The 12,057-nt window shown below is 33.3% G+C and overlaps 1 pseudogene; it reads left to right on the top strand.

The window, feature by feature from the left end:
- LOC113193231 (hsp90 co-chaperone Cdc37-like 1 pseudogene) overlaps positions 1 to 11,688 on the top strand; it is a 66,855-nt pseudogene extending 55,167 nt beyond the window's left edge.
- The last annotated feature ends 369 nt before the right edge of the window (positions 11,689 to 12,057 follow it).

Here is a 12,057-nt window from a genome sequence, read left to right as displayed (position 1 = left end):
TATGAGGCTAGCCTTGAACTTGCCATCTTCTTGCCTCAGCCTCCTGGTCACTGGGATTAGTTTGTGCCACCACATTCAGGGTGATAAGATTATGTTTTAAATGCTAAGTTTTAAAGCTTTTGATATTTTAATTTGTCAATATAATTTAATATATCTATATGTATATGTGCACATAAAATACTTACATGCTGAAGTATGTTAAATTTAATTGATTTTTAAAAGGACTATGTACAGTGGGAGGAAAGAGCATCATGGAAGAGGAATCATCCTTGAATAACAATTTGAGGGGCAATAAAAGTATGGCGTCCACCTACAACTAAAGAATAAATGTTAAAAAAATAACAATTTGACTTTAATGTGATGCAGTAAAAAGTTATTATTTGGCAAGTTTGATGGTGCACACTGAAATCCCAGTGGCTTGGGAGGATGAGGCAGGAGGAAGTCAACTTCAACATCAGCCTCTGCATCTGAGTGAGACCCAGTCTCACAATAAAAAATAAAGGATCTTAGATGTACCTCTGTGGTAAGTGCCCCTGTGTTCAGTCTCCAGTCCAAAAAAAAAAAAAATGCCACTTGATTTCTCCCTATTCTACCCCATGGTAGAGAGTTATTACCTCACCTAACTTATTTAATGAGCCCTATGATTTTTTGCAGTCTTCTTGAAATTATATGACCACAGAAAATTATTAGTATATTAATAGAACAATAGGAGATTCTGCACTTCTAAAGAAACTGAAAGTATGAATATTATGTGGCCTTAGGCTGGGTCAAGTAGAGGACTTCCAGCCTGGTTAATGACAAGGTGGACACTGTGAGCAGTTCTTATCCTCAGGCACCTGAACGATTATCTGATGATACCTTTTGATGTTGCCATTTTCTGATTCTGGACCCCAGGACCTTGGTCCTGTTTGCTTTGAAGAAACTTTCTCACAAAAATATCCTTTTGATGTTAAAACCTATATAATCAATGCGCTGAGGTACCTCTGGTTTAGGTCATCCTTTATCAGGGGATGAAGAAACCACCAGGTGGGAGCTTTTCTGTCTATGTATGTCTGTCTTTACTCCATCCCAGATCCCCAGCTTCTGAACTAAAGGCCCTGAAGGTCACCAAAGATTACTATCTGTATTTATAGATATATTAAATATTCTATACTTTGGTTTATATATTTTACACTTATGATCTGGACATTCAACTGTGTATAAAATTTTCCTCAATTATAAAATCAACCTTGTAATAATCTTGTTGTTTGAGAAGTAAAAATGTAACCTTTGTAAAATTCTTATTTATTCAATCTCTAGTGTATTATATTAGTTTATATAATCTCTCTATATTATAAATTTTTGAAAGAAAATAAGTTAGGGCTGTTAACTTCTTGGTGAGCTTGTATTTCATTTCTGCGAGAAACAAATATGTTTAATCATGGTATAAAACAATTATGAGTAATGAATTTTCAACAAATCTGTGGAAAGCAGTTTTCATTTCAATGATTCCTACTTTTTGTATAAACTCTCTCCCATATTTTATGTCTGTGTGTTATGTCATTGATTCCAACAATTATCAGTATACTTTTTGTCCCATCTGTCCTTTATGGGTACTTTTAGCCTTTATCTGTCTCTTACTTCTTTTGTCACATACACCTAATAGCCATTATTTCAAGTGGAAAGAATTAGATATGCATTAATTTTGTTATTGTTTCTTCATATGTTTTCATTGAATTGAATTTACTTTAAACTGGTACACAAAAACATAATAATTATACATATATTAACAGGGTAATGAGGGGTTTTAGTACATGGGTATACTGTTTAATATTTAAATCAGGTTAACCATACATATCTGTTCAAAAATTAAGCTTATCTTGTAATAAGTGCCTCTTCTAACTATACTTTTCCTGCATATGATCTTTTTTAAAAAAAAATTGAGAAATTAAGCAGTTTAATCAAGCAAAGAATGGTTCATGAATCAAGCAGCACACTGAATCACAAGAGGTTTAGAAACTTCATTTTCCAGGTGGGCAGAGTATTTATAGACAGGAAATAAGTGAGGTGTGGTCAGAAAGGGCTCAACTGCTTGTAGCTTAATGCTTGCTTACATGGAAATAGCTGGACTAGCTGACAGCGTGTGATTGGCTAATATTCACTGCTAACTGTTTTTAAATTTTACCTCTCCCTTTTACTGTGTATTCCATCAGCCAATTGCAAAAACCACGTACTTCTTACCAAGGTTGCCCTGTTTGGAATTAAAAACAAAACAAAACAAAACTTCTAGGTATCTCTTGCCTCACAGAAACCATTTCGGGGAAGAAGTACATGCCCAGCTCACTATCAATAATACTTGGAATTCTGAAAAGGACAGAAGTGTCCTGATGAGGCCTTGTTATAATAGGTGCAGAGTTCCAATATCATAGGTACTTATTTAGGCACTTATTTTAATTCTTAGAATACAGGATGCTAGGCTCTTAGGAAGGCACTCAGGGAGCTCTTGCCTACATGTTGACATCAGACTACAGGCCTCATCAAGCACCTAAAAATTTACTTGAAAATGTTTAAATTCAATTAAATAAAACATGACATGTTTTAGTCTTCACTTAAAAACTTCAGTGTCAAATTGTAATACAGATTCACATCATTTTTACATTTGCTTACAACTTCCACATCTGACATCTCACTATTGCTCTTCTGCTCTACATCTGCACAGCTGAATACAGTGAGCCTGAGTGATCCTTCCTTTAGACCCAATGGGAAGTTCAAATGACACATGAAAACTTTTACCCAGCACCACTAACCAAGAAAAAAAAAGTAAAAATCACAACTTTCCTTGCTCTCTCAATCTATTTCTAGACCTGTTTTTTTTAGCTCTCTTTCTCTTCCCAGAAAGCCTCATGATTTGAGTAACAAACCTTTTTATACACTCTTGATATGTGTGTTCTATCCAAACAAGATACAAAGTCAGAGACACATACTACCTCTGCAGTTTAATGTGTTTCTAATTTTATGTGAACTTTTTTTTGAAACTGGGAAAGATTATTACATCTTAACAGAAAATAGAAAGAAATATAGGTATTTCTAACACTGATAATACCAAACTTAGAACCATTCCATTTTTCAGCAAATATTTAATTGTACTTACTCTAAAGTTTAATTAAACCTACTTTCCACTTTGCAATTATGTACACTCAAGTTTAATAGAAAGTTTGGCAAGTTCACCTCAGCAAAGATGAAGAAAGCTAAGGTAAAAACTACATTGAAGCATGACTCTTTCTATATATATATAATGCTATATATATATATATATACATATATATGTATATATATATATATATATACATATATATATATATATATATATATATATATATATATATATATATATATATAATGCACCATGTGCTAAGTATTGCTTCTGAAACACTGTGAAACTGCATGCTGGGTCACGTTTCTGAAGTGACCTGGCAGGAAGGTTGGTGTTGGATTGTGTCTATGGCTTCACCTATGACAAATCAGACTTTCTAAAGAAGGGTGCTCTGTCTCTAGCAGAAGTTTGCTTCTCCGGAGCGGAAGTTAACAATTTCTCTTAAGGTCTAAGTTCAGAACAAATATACTACTCATCTCTGTGCAGTTTTTTTTTTTGTTGTTGTTCTTATTAATTTAAGGCACACAGGCTCTCCACAGTGTGAATAGAGAAACATAATTCATTTCTTAATGAGAATATATATATATGTTCTCAAAATGCAAGAGAACTAAGAAATCAGAGCCATCTTTGTGGTTAGTCACTCTCACTTCTGTTGCACACAAATAATCACCTGTAAAATATATTTAAAGACAATTCACCATTTATTTCTCTGAACAATGTTGTGAATAATGGTGCATTGGGAATGCTGAAATCTAACATTGACAGATGAGAGATAAACACACAGCCATTTCTTATCTCCTTAATGAATACAAAATATCACATAGATGAGACTAGGACTTGATATTAACTAAGTATATAGTATACACACACCTGGAAATTATAATTTTCCCCTTATAAAGTAGTTTGGTGAAGCGGGGTAAGACATAAGTGAATGCAGTTGAACTAACAGGGAGAAGGTATAAATAGAGGCCCGTCATTTGGGTGCATCAAGGGCTTGTATAAATCATATAAATTGGTTTTAAAGGGCCACAATTTATACTATTTGCCAAAGTTTTGCATGGCTCTGGCATTACAACTCAGAAATATTGCCATGTGGTCAAGCAAATATGGCACAACATTACTCTCATCATGTTTCCAGATGATTTTTCCAGCCACTGTTTATTTCCCAGTTGCCACAATGTTATTCTATTCAGTTGTTCTTAGTTTACTCTCTGGAAGCTCATCTACTTCATGGTTTTAAAGTTACTAAGTGTAATAATGGTTGAAAAACAACAATTAGCATGTTCTATCTCTCCTTAGTAGACTCTCACATGCAGTTTACTTTGCTAGGAACATCTTCTCTTTTTCTATCTGCATAATTCTTAACTTGTATTTTGAGATTTAGCTCATTCAACCTTCACTATGAGAAAAATTCTCCATTTTTGATATCATTATTCCAATCATGGCTGAGACCCCCATCCTTGCCCTACTCCTATAGCTTCCTCTTTTCTTATATCACACTATTGTAATTGTTGATTCATTTAATATCTCCTATCCTCAAGAAGTTAGTGTAAACATCTTCAAGAAAATACCTTGTCATAAAGACAGTCCTAGCCATACATGTGTTTAATAGGCACTTTAATATTTAGTAAAAGAAAAACATTTTGTTAAATCATGGCCTTTTTTTATTTGTTGTCTTTAGATACACATGACATTAGAGTGTGGTTTGACACATTATATACATACATGATCTGCAATCAATTACAATTTTGATCCCAATCTTGTCATTGAACATGATGTGGAGTTACACTGGTCATGTATTCATATATAAACATAGGAAAGTTAAGTTCAATTCATTCTACTCTCTTTCCTATCCAAGTCCCCCCTCCTCTCTTCCCTTCATTCCCGTTTGTCTAATCCAGTGAACTTCTATACTTCCCCTCCCTAACCTCCTGTGTTATGGGTTAGCACCTAAATATTAAGAGAACACTTAACCTTTGGTTTTTGTGGGCTGGCTTATTTTACTGAGCATGATGCTCTCCAGTTCAACTTTTTACTGGCAAGTGCCATAATTTTACTTATCTTTATAGTGTGTGTGTGTGTGTGTGTGTGTGTGTGTGTGTGTGTGTGTGTATCACATTTTATTCATCCATTCATTTGTTGAAAGGCACCTAGGATGATTCCATAGCTTGGTTGTTGTGAATTGAGATGCTATAAGCAATGAAGTTGTTGTATCACTGTAGTATGCTGATTTTAAATCCTTGAGTTACATTTATTTTTACTTTTATTTGGACATGTTTTGATTTATTAATCATTAAAACTTTAAGAGTATAATGCATTTGTGTTGATTAAAAGCAAAAAAAAATAACTGTGTTGTGTATGTTTCCTAAGGTAGCAAGTTTTCTATGCTTTTCTTTCCTCATGGATTTTCATTTTATATATCTCAAGGATAAATTATTAGTTCATGGACTATTTAGCTACATTATTTTCTTGCATTTCTTTATCATCTCAATCTCAAATGTACTTATGATGACAGTTTACATAATTTTTTAATTTCTGTCTGCCGAAGTTATAAAAAACAAATAACTGCTGGCTAAAAACTTTTATCTAATATGGATTTATTTATTTATTTTAATGTGTTATATATGACAGTAGCATGCTATTCAATGCATATTACAAATATAAAGCACAATTTTTCATGTTTCTGGTTGTACACAAGTAAAACAAATATAGACTTTAAAAAATGGAATAAGAATAAAAATAAGTTAGATTTTTTTAAAGAATGAGATTGAAAGGGAATAGTATAAAAAGAAACGAAGTTCCTTTAAAAATTCATTTAATCAGGCATATTCTTTGGGATGATAGCTTAGCAGAAACAATATATAGAGATACATTTGGAATCTGAATAGAAATGTATCTTTATATTAATTCACATTCTACCTCTAATCAATTTTATTGCATATTACCTACTTTAATTTATACTTATGATACATTTGAAGTCAGGGCATCAATTTAACTTGTAAGAATTTAATTATATTTGATAATGTATTCACTTTTCATTATTCTGCTTATGGTTCTAACAATGCAAATTCAATGGTGCTTGCAATAAGACAGGAGGAAAATTGCTTGAGAGAAGCACCATGTTCTGTTCTGTCTCTGTGCCTGCCTGCCTGCCTTACAAATCTCACTGAACAGTAATAATTTAGTGTTTTGATTATTACATGTACAACATATCTCTGTGAAAAGATATTTTTAAAGATGAAACGCAAAATCTCATCACATATGAATATTAACAGCTGAACTTGTGCAATTGATCTTGATACAGGAAAAACTGTCTTTGAATCCTAATTGAGCAGAACTGTAATCCCCTCAGAAATGTTCCTGTTCTTACTAGTAGAACTGTATTGCAAATATTTATTCAATTCCTGGTAATGTTATTATGCACTGAATTGGAGTCCCCCCAAATTCATTTGTTGAAATCCTGAAACCCCAATGTGAAGGTATTTGGAGATCAGGCCCTTTTTAATAAGGTTATAAGGGTGGGATTCTAATTCAATAGGATGTGTGACCTAATAAGAACTAGAAGAGACATCTAAGGTGTCTGCAGACAGAGGAAAAGTCATGTGAAGACGCAGAGACAAAGAAGCCATCTGTAAGCCAAGGAAAGGTCTCAGGAGAAACCTAACCTGCCAGTACCTACTTCTCAGGCTTCCATCCCCCAGAATTGTTGGAAAATACATTTCTATCATTTAAATCACCCAGTAGATGGTGATTTTTATCACAACCCATAATAACTAATACAACTATGCTTTGGGATTTCCACAATAAAATGTCTGTAATTTTTTTACCTTCAATTAATACAGAAGTACCCACATAATACATTTGCTTCTGTTTTTTAGCCTCACACTTTTACCACCTGGCCACTAACAAAATAAGTTCACAACATTTTAACATAAAGAGCCACTTTTCTGCACTGAATTTTCAAAAGATTTATCTGTTCTTTTAAAGTAGCATTTACTATAATTCACAATCTATTCTTTGCTTTATTGATATTCGTTCTATCACTGCTATTAAAAAGAGAGCATCACATATAAAAGCGCAACATATTTTATTTTCTTCTCCATTTATAGGACTGAACCTGCTTCCAAAATAAATTATTATGAATTAATGATGGGCAAGGGTGGAAAATAAACCCAGATATTCCAAAAGTGAATTCACCTCATACAGTACTTATTTTACAAATGGATCCAGATGTTAGATTCCCAAGCCAGAGATCTAGGGACCAGTTTCTATTATTCTTATATTCCCATCATATAGTTAATGGGAAAATGCAGTCAACGTTACCACTTGTAATATTAAATATCCCCCTTGTATCCCTAGTGTCATCACTCTGACTTGGCTCATCCCAATTTTTCCTAGAAAACTCCAGTCAGCTTTCTTATTTCCTGGTCCTGTCTTACTTCATTTCCATCAACATTTCAATTCAATAGTGAATTGTTCTGCTATAAATATAGGCATGTGACAAAATTTATCTTTAATCATTAAATATAAGAAGAAAAAGAAATTAGGGATCATTTATTGGTGATAAAAATCTTCTTCATCAGTTTTGACTGCTATACCAGAATACTGTAAATGTCTTAATAACAATAATTTGTTCATAGGTTATGTACTTTTGATATTGGGATCTGTTAACATTGTCCTTCCCCACAAAGGAGAGATCTTAGAACCCTACAAGTGCACTACAAATCTATAGGGTAAAAACAATGACACACCAGATCCACAGAGCTGGAAAGGAAGACTTGTGAGCAACATGAAAAGACAAGGGAAGAAAGCACCACAAACAAATCAAGACAACCCATCATTAGAAGCATTGGCAGCTACAGCAGAAAAAATTACAGAGAAATATTTTAGGATATACATGGTCAAACTGTTCTGAGATCTCAAAGAAGATATATGAGAGCAAATACAGGCAGTGAAAGATCACTTTGACAATGAGCTTCATAAACAAATCCAAGAAGCAAAAAAAATCACCTCAACAGGGAGATAAAGGTTCTAAAAAAAAACCAAACAGAAATCCTTGGAATGAAAGAAATAATAAACCAAATTAAAAACTCAAATGAAAGCATCACCAACAGAGTCGACCACTTAGAAGACAGGACATCAGAGAATGAAGATAAAATATATCATCTTGAAACGAACAAAGACCCACAGTGAAAATGATAAGAAACCACGAGCAGAACATTCAAGAAATATGGGATAGCATAAAAAGACAAAATTTAAGAGTTATTCGGATAGAGAAAGGCATAGAGGACCAAACCAAAGGAATGAACATTCTATTCAATGAAATAATATCAGAAAACTTTCCAAACATGAAGAATGAATTGAAAATCCAAATTCAAGAAGCCTACAGGATGCCAAATCAAAATCAAAATCATGACTAGATAGCTTAGATTTCTAATAATTATGGAGCCTGTTAGTCCAAGCCCCAGCCTCCAGCAGAGCTGAGTCTGGTGAAAGATTCTTTGCAGGTGTGCATATGGTTGATGTTTTGTTTCCTCCCATGACTGAAAGCAAACAGAGGAAGAAAGCTCTTCCTACTCTTATAGGGACAGTAATCCTGTTCATGTGGGCTCCACTCTCATTACCTAATCACCTCCTACAGACCCTTCTGCCTAATACCACCACATTGGGGGTTAGGAGTTAAATACATGAATTTTCGATAGCTAAAATCATTCAATTCACAACAATGGCAAACTCAAAACATTAGTCTTCCTGGAAGAATTGAAATTTTATTTTTATTGCCTCAGAATGCTTTCTGGTTAACATTAATTTGTTCTCAGAAAACATGAGGTATGAAGAATAAATTTTGTGGTCATACAGGTTGCATAACACTTAAAATGCAGTAAAAGAAATTTTAACTTACTCTCTATTTAGGACAGTTGCAAAACGCACAGCTGATTCTCACTAAAGCTTATTCAAGTTTTTCGCAAATGATCCAAAACTACTTTCGAGGCAAAAATAGCAATATTTTTCTCAGGTAAATTGATGTTTAAACTTTTATATGAACATATCTAATTCAAAATTAAATATTCTAAATGTACCTTCAATTTAAATGATTGTTGAAAGTCAGTTTTAAATATTTAGGTGTTATGATAGTCCCTGCATTTTATATAATCATTCCGCTTTCTGTAATCTTAGCTGAGAAGAAAAGCAAAATGGGATTAAAAAATAATGTGAATATAAAATATTTCACAGTTTATATTTCAACTACTCTTCCTAATTTGGGTTTTAGATTTGCTTTTTTAAAATAGATAATAGAATAAATTTGCTAGTAAAGAAAAGAAAGATTATGACATTATTAAGATGCATTATGAGAAAAAGTATCCTGGATGAAGAAAAAGCATATTAATCATTTTTTTGGGCTTGAGTCTCTGGAGTTGAGATGTTTGTATTGTGTGTCTCTATAAATCTTCAAAAACTACAGAAATACATGACACAGAAAGCAGCATTTATTTTGTAGTCATTGCCTCTTCCATTTTTTTTCTTGAGTTATTATCTAAGATGTATTATTTCCTCATTTATTTATCACAGAAATATATAAAGCACCAAAATAAACTTAAACAATGATTTACAGGTAGTCTTACTAATACTATTTCAGAAACACTTTATATGTATTTTTATAAATTCAGTATCTAATTCTGAGAATAAAATTCTCAGCAGTATATCTTGAGATTGGAAAGGTGAGAAGATGAATATTAAATTCACAGGAAAGGCAAAAGAAGTAAATAAATTAATAAAAATCTTGACTGGTACATTGGAGTAATATCAGTCTAAAACAATAAAAATTATATTATTACCTGTTTATTATGAACCAGTGTTGTTGACTAAAGAATAATATAAACAGTTCAATAGAATGAAATAGTGAATTACACTTCTCATAGGTAAATACAAATATTCATATTAAATAAATATTAGTTTTGAACACCATTATTTTGGCTAAAAGATTTTCACCTTCAGTCTAAAAGCTTACATTTGAAAAAAAAATCAAGTAGAAATAGAGAAAGACAAAAATCTATATTATCTGTGGGAAGTAAAATACTGAATAAGAAAAAGAAATTAACCCTTATTTAAGAAGGTTTGTGTGTGAGAGACAGAAAAACAGAGAATGAGAGAAGTGTACATATGTGGACAAAAGCAATGTAAACACATTCTAAAATTAACATAATTTTAGGTGTTTTTAAATTTTCTTTATCTTCAGGAGGTAAAGGAATATGGAATACAAATTGAAAACTGATTTAAAAGTTGCGACAAAATAGAGATAAGAGCAGAAATACAGGGAAAAGTAGATAAAATAAATGAAGATAAAAGCTAAATCTTTAAGAAATATAATAAAATTCATACTTACATACTTATCACAGTTGACAAAAACAGAGAGGCATTTTGGGTATGGCCCTGGCACGCTGGGGCAGCTGGATGAGCGGCGCAGGTTCCAGTCAGTTAGCATTGGCCGTTGAAGAGCTGGGGCCAGTAGGACACGGAAAAACGGTGGCTGCTGCTGGAACCCTCGAACTTCCCTGGGGGCCTCCCTCGGGCGGAGGGTGAAGCTGAGGAAGAGAGGGACTTGGGCGCCTCTTTCTCCCTGCTGCCCACCAGCTGCCTGGTGGTGGCACCCAGTTGTGTAGCCATGGGATTGTGTTGGTTTGCCAAAAGCAGAGTTTGTGAAAAGCTCTGTATTGTGCAAATGGAATCAGCTCATCAAAAACTTGGTATTTTGCACTATAAAACTTTTGAGTCCTTGGATCAGGAACATGGCAAAGCACAGAGAGCAGTATCAGAATTGAGGCAAGGAGGAGAATGGCGACAGACAGAGGACGCTTTAATACACAGAGAGAGGCTGTGTCTGTGGAACATGGATGCCATGAGCAAGTATGTTTTTTTTCTTTCTTTCTTTTTTAATATTTAGTTTTTAGTTGTAGGTGGACACAATATCTTTATTTTACTTCTATGTGGTGCTGAGGATCGAACCCAGTGCCTCACGTGTGCTAGGCATGCACTCTACCACTGAGCCACAACCCCAGCCCCAGCAAGTATGTTTTTAATAACACTTTTATTAATCAAGATAAAATAAATAGAAGATGAAGATAAAATCATTTATGCAGAAATATTAACAAAAAATCATATATTTTGTTAGGTTGAGTTGATGGGATAATAGAGGTTTTTCTCTGACTGTACCTTATACATAAAGAAACTGCTAAATATCTTATTTTATGGTGTTTACACCTCGAAGCTGAGCAGAAAGGGGCGTTAATGGAACAAATAGCACATCAAGCTGTTGCAATGCAATTTATTATTGAAATGCCCAAAAACTGTAATGTGGATTCAAGAAGGTGTTTTCGTTATTTTTCCAGAAAGCCAAAGCAGAGGAAGAAGATTATTTTGAAGTATTCAAAAATGAACTTGAAGCTTTCCAGTCAAGAGTAAGACTTTATTCTTAATCAGAAAGTTTTCAACCTAGGACAGTTCAGAATCATGTTCCCCATTCTGATGTTGGATCTATAGGTTTATTAGAATCCTGATCACAGAATCCAAATTTTCTTCAGTACTTTATCAATGTAGCTCTTTGCAGTTTAAACTCAGTGGTACATAAAGAAGATGATGAACCTCAAATGATGAACACTGTATAATTTGGTTAAGACTGCTGAGGCTAAGTGCTATTTTGTTATGTTATGAGAGGAAGAATTTGAGTATTTTTTGTTTTGACACTTTTATGGGTGCTGCACTTTATTTTTGCTGGTTTTTGATGGGAGGGAATAAAAGAGTACTGCAACATTTTTAAACTTTTTTTTTTCCTTAATGCACTGCTAGGCTTTTTGTTTGTTTGTTTGTTGCTATTGTTTTAAAAGGAGGAATGGTATTATATGTTTCTGGAAGCCAAACTGAACTCA

This window comes from Urocitellus parryii, chromosome 2 (assembly GCF_045843805.1).
Source record: "Urocitellus parryii isolate mUroPar1 chromosome 2, mUroPar1.hap1, whole genome shotgun sequence".
Classification (NCBI taxonomy): domain Eukaryota; kingdom Metazoa; phylum Chordata; class Mammalia; order Rodentia; family Sciuridae; genus Urocitellus; species Urocitellus parryii.
Note: the sequence above shows the minus strand (reverse complement) of the source record. Positions and strands in the feature narration are given on the sequence as shown.